Source organism: Canis lupus, chromosome 6 (genome assembly GCF_048164855.1).
Source record: "Canis lupus baileyi chromosome 6, mCanLup2.hap1, whole genome shotgun sequence".
Lineage (NCBI taxonomy): Eukaryota > Metazoa > Chordata > Mammalia > Carnivora > Canidae > Canis > Canis lupus.
In genome coordinates, this window is record NC_132843.1 from 24,114,075 (window position 1) to 24,128,483 (window position 14,409).

At 38.4% G+C, this 14,409-nt stretch overlaps 1 protein-coding gene across 5 annotated transcripts in view; it reads right to left on the minus strand.

The window, feature by feature from the left end:
- Window positions 1–14,409, minus strand: part of GAREM1 (GRB2 associated regulator of MAPK1 subtype 1) — a 201,228-nt gene that overhangs the window by 70,864 nt on the left and 115,955 nt on the right. Inside the window, exon 2 of one of the 5 annotated variants that reach the window (XM_072829159.1) lies at window positions 10,355–10,481. The exons of 3 other annotated variants lie outside the window; for them this stretch is intronic. The gene's annotated coding sequence lies outside the window, so the exon portion shown is untranslated. Of the gene's footprint in view, window positions 1–10,341; window positions 10,482–14,409 lie in introns of all 5 variants that reach the window. One more of the 5 variants, XM_072829161.1, reaches the window with a different exon arrangement.

The window sequence follows — 14,409 nt, forward strand, 5'->3', positions numbered from 1 at the left end:
CAAAGCCTGAAGACTAGAAAAAGCATGGGTTTCAACCAGATGAGCTCCACTTACCAGCAGTAAGATCGTGGATAGGTTATTTAGCTTCCCTGAAACTTGCCTTCCTCATCTATAAAGTGAGAACCCTACCAGTGATTTCATAAGTAGTTATGAGGATTAAATCATACTACAGCAGATGTATGCAACACAGCCAGCTGGAATCAGTTCCTGGACTCAACACAGGTGACTAAAATTGGCAAATGCTAAAAGTATACAGTCCAGGGGGTCTTCATGTGAATGCCATTCCTCTGTTTCCACTTATTTTATAAAACTGTGATGACACCAGCTGTTCTCCCTACTGCACAAATTTGTCATGACAACCCAATGAGACAATCTAGATTCAAAGCAAAAATTATTATATTTTGGTATTGCCTTTGGGCAATCAATCCCTGGAAACCATTTTTAATGGCCTGTTTTTTAAGCTCCAAAAACTTCAAAAAGGTGTCAAAATTGGGACTGACAAAGCCCTAAGCAAGGATCAAGTGGAGTATTGGCTACCAACTTAAACTTCATCCATACAAACCAAAGCAGATGATGTGCACAAGGCAAGTTTCTGAACATTTATATAATATGAATGCAACTATGACCAATTAATCCACGTTTTGTACTACAACTCAGTACTTGGTACACAAGCTTGAAAGTGGGAACTCAGGAAAATTTTGTAATCTTGTGTGCTGCTACTCAGCTTATCCACTTACGGGTGAGATGGTTGCCTGAGGCTCATTGCTTCCCATCTACATTAGTCATAGGAAAGAAGGAAGACTTCGCTTTCATAACCTTTGAGATCCAGATGATCTAAGGCAGAAAGCTACAGTTTCAAAACTAAAGTCTCAACCACATTTAATATGATAATGAGTGAGGATATGACCCTTTAAAATGGCCAAGAGCTAGAGAGCCAGAAGATATTTCCAAGGGTTATAGAATGTCTTAGCAGGATGTTATTTTCTATTGAAAAATCAATCTGTGCTCCAAGCTTTCCCAGCCTAAAATTAGTGGGTGGCTCAATCATCACCCAGAGAACTCAGCCAGTCTGCCACTCTTAAGTTGGACAGCACTTCTACCCTAGCTGGCTCTCTCAAAGGCAGTATTTTGAACTTCCTTGGTTGAATGCAAAACACATTAGCTAACTAACCAAACAAACTGGAAGGAGGTAGAACACAAGACCCATATCTGGCAGACTCGAGGACTGTGAAACATGCTCCAATGCTATGGGGCAGTGGGAAGGGGGACCCAGAGAGTGAAATAGATGGTTTCTTATAGTTTCAATCCTTGTGCGTCCACTAATATAGTCACCAAAAATGCAGAATTAGAAAGGAATGAACTGCATACCTAAATTCTTCTAACTTGAAATACCCACAACCTCAATGGGACCAAATAAGGCCTATCATGTGGCAAAAAATTTTCCCCTCCTATCCTGAATTCTGGTAGGAGTTCTGTAATTATCCATTCTCATATTCATTCATGTTCTCTGTGCTCGCCTTTTCTTCTCCCTTAGAAATAAGGGGTGTTTTTTGGGGGGTGGGGGGACAGGGGGGAGGAAAGACTCAATTTAAAGTGAAAGGACCTAGGTTCAATTCAGCCATTAAATGGCCACCAATTTGCATGGAATCTAATGTTACCAGTCTCAGTTTTCTTATCTGTAAAACAGAAAAACACATGAACTGCTGATTTCAGGGTGTGAGTGTGTGTGTGTTCTGCTTTTGAAAGGCAATGCAAACTGCAAAAGAGAACACGGAAACTATGATGCTGAAATACCACTAAAGCAACAGCAAAGCTCCTGAACTAGGAAAAGTAACAAGGGCGTCTGGTTCTTTAAGGCAAAATTTTGGATGTTTTGGGTTATTTCACATTTAAGCTCTAGATGATCATGCTAAAGTTTGAACCTCCCACAGAGGCTGTCTTTTATAGACCTGTAGTACTCCAGAGCTTTCCTGCAGCAGGCTAATGGCACAGGCAAGGACAGCTTAATAGGTGTGCTGATTAACTTTGTGTCAATTTGGTTCAAACATGGTACCCAGTTATTTGGTCAAAGACTATTCTAGGTATTTCTGTATAAGTATTTTTTAACACGTACATCAGCAGACTGGAAGTAAAGCAGATTGCTCCCCAAAATGCGGCAGGCCTCATCTAATCAGTTGAAGGCCTTAAGAAAATGACTGAGATTCCTTGAGGAGGAGATTCTCCTAACAGACCTGGTTTCAAAATGCCACTCTTCTCTGTATCTTCAGTCCACTGGCCGACGTTGAAGGACTTGCCAGCCCCCACAAATGTATGAGCCAGTTCTTTGAAATCAATCTATCTCCTCTCCCTTTCTACACACACACACACACACACACACCCTACTACTATTTTTCTGGAGAAGGCTAATATATCAAGTTTCACCCTTCTTAGTTTTCTTTAACACTAAACCACAAAAATTTATTTCATACTGTCCTTTGCTTCTACTCCAGTTGTTGATGTGAATGCTAGCCCTGTGGCCCATGATGACCGGCTGACGCATATCTATTATAATTCCTGTTCATCTATTACATGAAAGCATCGTCCGGGGACTGCATGGAGATCTCTGGGTGTAGATACGGACTCACTCTATAGAATGCCTTCCCAGCAGGCCTTTAAGAAAAGCTTCTGAAATGAAAAAGTGCTTGAGGAGCTAGCTTTGGGGACAAATAAAACTTAAGAAGTATCTACAGCCCATTAGTATTTTCTATGCCAACACATTTTAGGCCAAACAGGCAGAAGAACTGGAGACCCTGGAGACAGAAGTTTCTTCACAGAAGATGCTGGGCTTGGGCTGAGCCTGAGGGGAGGGCTGCTGCCTAACCTCCCCCTCGCCCCCCATACCTTCAGCCTCCATCTTTTACAGACCTGTATCTCCTAAATCCTCTCCAGCCCAATCTGCCTGAGCCTCTACTGGAAAACTCCTTGAGGATGCCTCGCAGAAAAGTGAAGATCTACACATCTCGTTTCCTAGTACTTCTCTATATCTGACCTTTCCCCTCTGCTTCTGCACATCCCAAACGAAAGTCAAAATCCATAAAGTGACACAAAACCAGGAATGCAGATTGTCACCTCATCATCCCCATATGGCCCAACATCTATTCCATCACATAGCGGTATTGGTCGTTCCACAGGAATAGTTCTCGAAGCTTCTCCCTCTGGTCCATCCTGCTGCCTAAGTTCTGGCTCTCAATAATTTTCCTCTCTGCTGACTCTGAACTCCACCCACCCATCCATCCATCACACTGGTGTTGACTGAGCACTCTAACATGCAGGCTAATGCTGTGGTCACGGCCCTGGCGAAAATCCTTCACCAGCTCCTCAAAGATAGCTGCACACAATTCAAAATCCTTGGTGGAAATCACACTATCCTTCAAAATATGAGAGGTCCCTCCTCCAGCATAACTTCTGCCAAGTCTTTGTAGAGCCCAGAGTCTCTCCACACCTCCCTGCACGTAGTTCTGTGGGATACTCTTTTCCTTCTTGGTTTGGCAAAATGTTGTATTGGGCACTGGGGGTAGAATGGTGAGTCACACACACTGTGTTGGCCCTTCAGAGGTTGCAGTCAAGTGAGAGGGGTGGACAGGGTGTCGGTTATTAAACAAACAATGACCCAAGCACATATGTCATCACCATTGGGATAAATGCTGTAAGGAAAACGTGCTCTGAGGTCAGGGGCAGCTGGCCTTATTTCAGGGGCCCCAAAAAAGGGCACAGAAGTAGTAGAAGAAGAAAAGCAGTACAAGATGAAGTTACGGAACACCTGGGCCTTGCAGGCAGCAATGAGAATTTCCCCTAAATATTCTTGGACCTCTTTGTTTCCCTTTTCTCTAACACTTTCTTATACATTTTTAAATGTTAGGGCACCTGGGTGGCTCAGTCAGTTGAACATCTGAGTCTTGGCTTTGGCTCAGGTCATGATCTCAGGGTTGTGAGACTGAGCCCTGCATTGGGCTCCATATTCAGCATGGAGTCTACTTGAGGTTCTCACTCTCCCTTCCCCTCTGGCTCTCCCCACTCTCAAATTAAATCTAGAAACAGATTGTTTCCCTCTCCCTCTGCCCCTTCCTGACTACTCACACTCCCCTTTCTCTCTCTCTCTCTCTCTCAAAAAAAAAAAAAAAAAAAAAATTAAGTGCACTGTAAAGGCAATGCATATTTATTTGAACAACTCAATAATAGGAAAATAAGTAATAGCAGCAAATACATAATACTTACTAGCTTTTGGGCACTTTCCAAGTGCCTTCCTGCTCTTATTATCATCAGCAACAAGGTACAAAGAGGTTAAGTTTAAGTAACCTGCCCAAGGTCATACAGTTAGCAAGTGAGTGCTAAGCAAGGACTCAAGCTATACAGACCTAGGGTCTGGCTCTTGGCCACAACGTTAAGGCCACCACTTGGCCCGTCTGTAACCCTACTCCCTGAAAGGACTGATGTAAAGTGTTTTTCGTTTTTAGCATATGCTTGTGTACATTTTTTGGTGCTCAAATACATAAGACCAAATAGATTAAACAGAATCAACATACATTTTTTTTCCTTACAAAAAGGAAATTTTGATAATTTGTCAAGACCAAAGCCACTTGAGTTTGTTTTTTATATCATGGCTGGAAGACTCTCAGATTTGCGTTTTAAAGATTCTCACACTTGACTCCCAAACAGAGAATGGGTGGGGTGGGGTGGGGCAGGGAGAGGTGGAGGTGATGTCTTGGCAGCTTAATGCAGTCCTCTGGGCATACTGTTGCATATTACAGGATTCCCTTTATCCATTCATCCTTTGTCCATTCATCAGTGGACACTGAGGTTGTTTCCACATCTTGCTTGTTGTGAAGAGCACCGAGTGCTAGTATCTCTCCTCACTTCAATTCTTTTGAATTGTTGGAGCAAGTGGTAATGCTATTTTTAATGTTTTGAGGAATCTCCACACTGTTTTCCATCGTGGCTGCACCACTCTGTATTCCTACCAACAGTGTACAAGGGTTCCAATTTCTCCTTGCACCTCAAAAATACATACTGCACTTTTAAGAGGTCATGGGGCTCTGTGTCTGCAACTTGTTCTCAAATGGTTTCAGAAATGATCAGTTAGAGAATCTGTTAATCCATAATAACACTTGTTTGTCTACTCAAATCCTTTGCTCAATTTTTTAACAACTGGTAATCAACTTATTAAAAAGGTTGATGTAAGTATCTGCAGTGGTGACTTCAACCTCAACTCCCAGCTTGAAACTGATGGAAGTAATCTGCTTACCAGTCTCCGAAGGACTGTGCAAATCAATGAGTCTGCTTGTGGATCCTCACCTGAAAAAGATCCCAAGTCTTAGAACCTTCAACAAGAAGTTTTTCTTGTAGTTGTTCTCAGAGTCTCAGTAGGCATCTGAACTGGCCCTTTCACTTTCAGATTCTTGTCCTTTGCACCTCTGATCAAGTCAGCAAATACCTTTTCCAAGTGAGATTAACTCAAATTCGGTGCCACCTCTGGTTCCATAGGTGTCTTCCTGATGTCCTTAAAAGTCATGGCTGCAGTGCAGCTTCCTGCTCAACTTATTCTCCAGTGAGAGTGAAGAGCGGTGAGCCAGGAGCAGGAGCAGGAGTGGGGCACCCAAGCCACTATAGTGGCTTCCTCAAAGAGCTTTAATTGATTTAAAAAATTTTTTTTCTATTGAATTGTAGGGGTTCCTTATATACTTTGGAAAGGAACCTTTTATTTGAGAAATGGTTTGCAAATATTTTCTCCTATTCTGTAGATTGCCATTTCATTTTGTTGGCTTCCTCTGCCATGCAGAAGCTTATAATTTGATAGAGTCCCACTTACATATTTCTGCACCTCTAGTCTATGCTTTTGGTGTCATGTCCATGAAATCACGGCTAAGATCAACGTCCAGAAGCAATGCCTCTATGTTTCTTTCAAGAGTTTTACAGTTCCAGGTCTTATGTTTAAATTAAGTCTTCAATCCATTTTGAATGTTTTGTGTATGGTGTAATATAAGGCTATAATTTCATTCTTTTGCTGGTATATCTAGCTTTCCCAGCACTATTTGTTGAAGAGACCATTCTTTCCCCATTGTGATTCTTGGCACCCCTGCATGGCTTTATTTCTGGGCTCTCTATTCTGTTCCATTGGTCTATATGTCTGCCCTTATGCCAATACCAAACTATTTTAATTATTGTGGTTATTTAATAAACTTTGAAATCAGGAAGTGTGATACACCTCCAGCTTTGTTCTTCCTTCTCAAGACTGATTTGGCTATTCACTGTCCTTTGTGGTTCCATATGAATTTTAAATTTTTTCACAAGAGTACTTTTAAACCATGCTTAGTTAAAAGAAAACAAAACCTGCACTTCATATAATCAATCTCATAGGTTCCAGATTATTATATATTTTAGTATAACGTATTACCATTTGCCTAACATGCATTTACATTATCTTCATAGGAAACAGTAGTTGCCAACTTTAGCACTGTCTAGATCCATTTCAACTTAGAAAGACATCCGGTGTTATTAGCAAGCCACCTACCCCCTAGTAGCCTGCTGAGGGCAGCAGTCCAGGATAATCACAGGTACCTCCCACTCCCAGCTCTTCCACTCAAAGCCTGCATACAGAGAGCTGCTGCCTAGTTCCCTCCCATCCCAAGCACTGGGCCAGGGGGGTTCTCCAAATCCTTCCTGGGCACACAGGCAGTCTTTGGATCATCTCCTGCTCTGTTTCTGGCAAGGTCAGGTCTCTAGGGGCCGGTGTGCATCCTGTTCTGGTCTTCTCACATCCTACCCTGGAGGAAGTCTTGGAAATGCCTTCTGGTAACTGGTATTAATATCACCTCTGTATTATATTCACACGACTGTGCTGCCTCCCCCGTCCCACCTCCAGACCCCATCTGTCAGGCTTTGTTTCTTTTGGATTTGATCTCTTTTTGGATCCAGATATCTAACTAGACTTAGACTGGAAAGGCTACATTCTTGTTAAAACCTGGGCTTGGGGATGCCTGGGTGGCTCAGCGGTTGAGCACCTACCCCTGGCTCAGGTGTGATCCTTGGTCTCGGGATTGAGTCCCACATCAGGCTCCCTGCCTGGAGCCTGCTTCTCCCTCTGCCTTTCTCTCTCTGGGTCTTTCATGAATAAATTAAAAAATCTTAAAAAAAAAAAAAAAACCTGGGCTTGCACTGCTGGCTTCTTTCCAGAAATTATCAATAATTATGTCTAATCATGCTAAATGGCAAAGAAAAAAAAATAGTAACCACTTACCATGCTGAATAAACAGCAATTTACTATATCTAGAAATGCCTAATTACTTGAATAATTTTTGGGAAATTAAATTGAGTAAAAAATTAAGCTTGAAGATTTCCAATACAAAATCATTTTGAAAATAAAACACTACCAGGGGTGCCTAGGTGCTTGAGTTGGTTAAGCATCCAACTCTTGCTTTCAGCTCAGATCATGATCTTTTGTGTTGTGAGCTCAAGCCCCACATTGGGCTCCGCACTCAGAGAAAAGTCTGCTTGAAGATTCTTTCCCTCTGTCCCTACCCCACTTGTGTGTGTGCTCTTTCTCAAATAAATAAATCTTTAAAAATAAAACACTACCAAATGATAAAATACATGCATATACTTAAGCATAAACTTGTAGTAATACAGTGACAGGTGAGAGAGCTAGTAAATAATCTATAACGAAATAAGTCTATAAGCAAACCAACAAGTAAAATGTATAAGCAAATCAAATATATACACAGAGTACAACTAACTCTTCATTATCCAGGGACAAATAAATTACAGAGTCATGGCATTTGTGAAAAGGTTAAAATGACAAGTCAGTAAAATGTCTATGTACTAGAAGACCACTGTTGGGAATCCAGTATTAATGCCAAAGCATGGAGAGTCTTTTCCACCAGCCATATTTTATCTAATTAAATTGTTAAAATCTGAACCCACATTAAAATCTGGCAAGTTTTTAAACTGATAATTAGAAATATCATTTAATGACAAATCAGTAAAACAAAAAAATCATGATATAAAAAAGATAAAGGATAAATAATTTCATTTTAATCTATGCCTAGTTCTAAGAGACTGAAAAACAGGGAAACCTTTAAGAAGTATCTCATTACAACCTGGATAAGGTAATGCTTATTTGATTAAACCGGCAATGAGTAGAGGAAATAGTTTATGGTTAAATTTGATCGAAAAAACCAAAGGCTTATTTAGTTCTCAAGATGAAAAGTAGCTGATGAATTTCTGGCTGGGATTTACTCGCCAAGCTGATGAAAATGACACTGGGGGCAATGTGACCTGGGTCTCAGATTCAGGTGATCATGGCACTGCTGACTTAGGTAGTCAGAAGAAGGGTCCATCCAGCCAAAAGCAGATCATGTGGTCTAGCGGTTCACCTTCTTAAGAGTCTAAACATTGAATGTACTTCCCACTAAGATTATATTAGGTCAACATTATACTGCACTCGAGGCTGGTTTTATTTTAATTCTGACTTGGGTTAAAGTCTGGGAGTCCCCACATGAATTGTCATGTTTATCAAAGATTGACAGTATCAACATCAACATATTGCTTAATTATAAACATAACTGAAAAAGAAGCAAAGTCAAGCAAGTATACAATTTTGAATGTAACATGAGATATAAACATTTGGGGGTCCTTTCACACAAAATAGAATGACTGGCCTTAACTGGCTTAGATCTATCAAGACAAATTCGCAATACCATTCTTTTATGAGAATTGCTTTAAGTATTCTGCAACACTTCATCAATATAAAGCAAATTCTCTTATAAAGTGATGGATATTATTAGAGGTAACTTGCTATATAAAGAATGTGTCCAAGCCCTGGTTGACAGTTCTTTTGTTTCAGACCACAGATAGCAATAAAATTCCAATAAAATAAAAGGATTTGGGGGTCTCCTTTGGTGGCAGGAAAACACATGGTTTATTATTTTGCTTTTTTTGTTGTTGTTGCATTAATGTTCTGGGAATCAGAAAAATGATCAACTTACTACTCCTGATTATGTTTCAGACACTGAAAAGTGAAGGGACATGGCATCACATTTGATTTTGGAGAACTTCATAGCATCTGATTCAAGAACTTTTAAGAAGGTTCCCAAAACACAAACTTAACATCAGAAGAATATTTATAAAGCAGAGTTGAGCTGCAGGGTGAAAAAGCCTCATGGAAGGCAGCAGATCTGAAAACTTCCCACAACAGGGGAAGGAGGTTGTTACCAGTGTTAAAGAGAAGGGAGGAGACAACACAGTGTGGGCAGCGTCTCGGTTCAATTGGATCTCAGTCTCCGTTTTGTTTAAGCTACACTGCTGTTTGGAAACCAGGTTTGGAGAAGTCTGAATATAAACTCACCTTGATAGAGCCAGGTCTGAAGCCTTTAATTATGCATACATACGGAAACATGCATACATTGTGTCCCCAGCTGCTAGCAATGTACATACAATAATAAAAAAAGAAGTGATTTTTAGAGGATTAGGATAAAAAGAACAGGATAGTTGAGAGAATGTTAAGATTAACGTTTAGTAACAAGAACATTGTAACAAACACACATGGTTGCAACTCTGGTCTCCCAAAAGCACTGCTCTGCAACTGAGGGAAGCCTCCTCTCCTTGCTGAACAAGGAGGATCTCCATCCCCCACCTGGCAGCTTGTGAACAAGAACAAAAAGGAGCTCAAACTGGAAGAAAGGAAACGAGAACTATTAAATAGTACCAAATTCAGAAAAACAATCTTTTCGAAAGTGAACTGAGGGAACTATATCAACTGGATAATAGAGAATGAGTTTGTGTCAACTGGGGAAGACTTCTTGAGGAAGAAAAGATTCTTTCTTCTTTTAGGAAGTGGCATGAGATGCACAAAATAAACAACCTGAACTTAAAATCACAGACAAACCAAATCGAGTCAATTAAAAAAAATTTCATTTACCTTATGGAACATGTAAAATTGGGGAAAAGAAGTATAACAGGTTTATTTTTATTTATTTATTTTAAGATTTTATTTATTGATTCATGAGAGACAGACATGACAGAGAGTCAGAGACATAGGCAGAGGGAGAAGCAGGCTCCCTGCAGGGAGCCTGATACAGGACTTGATCCCAGGACACCAGGATCATGACCTGAGCCAAAGCGAGATGCTCAACCACTGAGATGCCCGTATAATAGGTTTATAAGACAGTTTTTGTCTACAGACAACAGTAGTATCAAGCAAACAACAAACTGTGCACCTTAGTAGGGACTTATTTCACCCAACCTTTCATGCCATTAACTATCTCATTTGCTTAAAGACCTCTATGGTATTACATTATATAAATATACCTTAAGCACTCACTAATTTTGAGCTGTCACTGTCTTGAGTTAATGTCAGGGAAGGTAAGATCTGGAAGTCTGACATGGCTGAGCTTCAGGTCCCTTTCCAGCTCTGCAAATTCACTCTTGAAATTCCAAAGACCATGATTCTAAGACAGGAAGGAATGAAATGTTGGTCATGGCCTCCTTGCTAATTTGAAAACTACTTTTGGAATCTGCAATTATTTCTTAAAATAGAGATTTAAAAATCTCTGAATTCAAAGTAGATTTTAATTTATCTAGTTTAAACCTGTTTTAAAACTTTTATAAAAAGCCACAAGGGGAATGCTGTACAAATTATCAAAAGGATATATTATGTCGCTCAATAAGAACAAAGGGCAGAGAGCCAGGCTTGTAACTATGATTAACACTTGTCCTAGTTTTGGCTAGTAAATATGTCTCAAGAAGTTCCATTATTTTGAATGAATCAAAATTTGGTGATTGAAAGAAAACTATGTATACCTCACATTACGGTAACAGAAATAGAGTAGTTAATATCCAACATCAGCCTAGAAAGTCAACCAAAACTCAATTTAAACATTAATATTAAAGGACATCTCCTTTTCCTACCTTTTAAACATGTAATTTAGCAACTCAAATGAGAGGATATGATATCAATAACAACTGGTATTTTGCTTTTCAGGTTAATTATGTCATAATGTACATTAACTGTAAGAAAGCCACATAAATATCATCTGTTTGGTATTTACAAAGAATCATGTCTGAAGACAAATAATTTTCACAGAATTATCATATTTATCCCAATTGTGCTACCATGTAGTTACACTGTCCAGAATTATTCAGTTATCCAGACCTTACCTGTAAAATTTTAGCCAAACTATATGTTCTTCAAAGATCATTTCAGAACTAAAATTCTACACACTGCTTTGGATTACATAGTAACTAGATCAAATGTGGTAGATATAAAATAAAACAGGTTTTATTTTAAACCTTGGCTCTCTGAAATTCCATAAACTTGAATTTACACACATTTTAAAAGTTGGAGGGACTGAACTCTTCATGGTCCTCATAATTTGTCTATAAATGGAAAGTCCATTAAGTTTACTAGGACTGGTATGTACAAAGTCAAACTACTCCCCCTTCAACTGTAGCCATTTCTCTAAATAGTCTTCAAAAGCTGTGAGGGTTTTCTAATGCTTATTGGCTTACAGGCCGAAATTATATATTAAACAATTAGACATAAGTACCTGTAGCACAATGGTTTTTAATCAGCTAACCAATAACCAAGAAGTATTGCAAGATACCTGAAAATTGTGTTCACTGAGTAACTTCTACATATAAGCATCTCTTTCCAAAAATAGGTAGAAGCCACTGTTATTGGTAAAAATTTAAAAGTCAATAAGTAATATTAAAAAATATAAATATTGATATAAAATATATGCTGAATGAAGGAGTACTTAATTCATAAAATTTTAATTTATTAGATTAGCAAGTCTTACGGGTTTTACTACCTGATAAACTTTTGGTCATTCTCTATTTCCTTAAACTACAAATACAAAATGTACCGTGTGGGTCTATACACTGTCATGCTGTTAAAAATGGATCCTTGACTTTGTAAAGGTAGCAAAAAGTACTGAAAACAATGCAAGCTTTTTAAATCCAACCCTAAAACTTCAATGAGCTCAAAAAGGACATTTGCTCGAGTCCAGGGAATGTGAACACAGCATGAGAAATGTGAACATTCTTGGTAAGCTGACATCATCATGACAACCTTGGCAGGGCTCCAAGTGTCTGAAGCAGAACCGACCAAGTCTTGTTTATGAAGTGGGAGAAAGAAACTTGGACTTTCTGATTTACACCTTGGCAACAAGGAGAGATAGTTAAAAGAAAGGGAACACTTTTTACGGACAGTATCTGGCAACATTCAGTGAAGAAATGAAAAGTGGAGAAAACTATCTGAAGTTAAAAACCGCTCCCCCCCCCCCCTTTTTCGGAATGAGTCATTCTGAGTCTCTCTCCTCCCTAAATATATATACACATGGAGACATAAAAAAGTCTATTTATGAAAGTAATATAACCACTTTACAGTTTGGAAAGTAAGAAATAAAATAACCCATAACAGTTCAGCCTCAATAGAACTACTATTATACTATACTGATGAAGATTTTTAGCTAATATTAGAACATTCTTGCCCCAAGTCCTTTAAAAATAGAGCCAGGGTCTTTAAAGATCTTTAAAAAATGGACCCAAAGACATTAAAATGAGGTTTAAGGAAGGATAAACATTTCTACTCAAACTTGTGGATGTCCCTATTTCTGACTATAGATGTGGTCTAGCTGATACTGCTTCAAACTAAACACAAAACCCCTTTGCTCTAGGAAATTTAAAAACAGTATTTAAATGCAGTTTTAAAAATAGCCCTACATGCTAACTCTCGTAGGTTATAGATCACATTTTAAAGTTCTTATTTGGACATTTGTCCTTCATTATTTAGCAAACTATAAACTGAAAAGCTTTCATTTCTATTTTATGCAATAAAAAGATAACAGGAGTTATAAAAACATCAAAATTCATACTGTAGAAACAAACCAAGCAATGGCCTACTGGTTTCAAAATACACATGAAATCCAACTGCTCAAGGTTTTATATTTCTGTTCCACATTAAGTTTTATGGCACATCAGGAATGTAAAGCATAATGTTTTAATAAAATTACAATTTATTAGATAAGTTCCTACTTTTTGATAAATGTACTCTGTTTTTGAATGGTATGCCTATTTTTCACAGCAAAGAGAACAAACATTAGCAAAATAGTTTGTGAGGAAATTGACACAAACATTTACCTAGAGATCTGTATCTTAAATTAACTTCTTTGTCTTTGGGCTAAACGTCTGCTACTTCGGTCTTTTCAACTTTTAATTTTTATGATGCACTGTTGTATCTCCTTACCTCATTAAAAAACGTTGAAAATAATCAATGATGCTATTTTAATGTAACTAGGAAGTAATTTTCATTCAACTGCGTTAAACCAGTAAGAAGCAACCAAGCACCATTTGAGTGCCTTAGTCACATATCCTTTTTAATCACAATTATATATTCACTTTCTAAGCTCTCCAATGGTTTTTAAAGGCTATCTTTAGGTTTATTACTCATTAAATCTGACTCAAATTTATCAGTAGAAAAAACTTAAGTTTAACTATTAATGCAAGCAGGAGAACAACAATTACAGTTCTTGGCCTTAATTTAACTCAGATATAAATAATAATAAAGGTTCAGATATTTTCCATGAAAAGCTTTACAGTGTGGATTAAAGGCCCCATATGACACAAGTTTCATATAATTCAACCAAGTTTATGAGTCACAATTCATTTAGTGAAATTTAACCAAGAAAAGTGTGGATATCATTAGTTCAAGGATGACTTTAAACATTCAACGTCCTAGAAACTTGGAAAACAAATATTCTAATTAATACTTGAACTCCAAAATTTAAGTATTTCTGAAGCAATGCTTTCCTCTTATCAGGCCTCTTATTTAAACAGAAAATATCACTAACACAAAACCCCCAAAATTTGCTCGGCATGGTTCAACAGACACACAGTTTAAATCTGACCAGCTACCCCCTGTTAAAACTCTCAGTACATTCTTTGAAAAGATGGATTAAAATATTAGTTTCCAAGCCATAAAGAAATGCCTGTGAAAAGGAATCTTTTCCTCAGTGGAGGTACACAGCTGTTGATATGTCGATTTATGGAATTATCTGAAGTACATGTTTTTTGGTGCAAATGCATTATGTCTAAAATGCCCAAAGTTAAATGGAGAAATAACATAAATGAAGATGGTTCGAAAGTGCTTCTAGAGCTAAGTATTCTCAATGTAAAAACAAAACCAACAACACCCTCTTCCCTCTCAACCCCCACCCCAAACAAAGCCCTTTCAAGCAGCTGCAGGATACATCTTATCAGAAACCAGGCAGGCACCAATTTCCAAACTTAGGGTGTTGCAAAAGTTCACTTATTAGGCAGTTCTTCAAAACTTTATCATTTTCCCAGGCAAACAAGATTACCACTGGGGATTAAGTC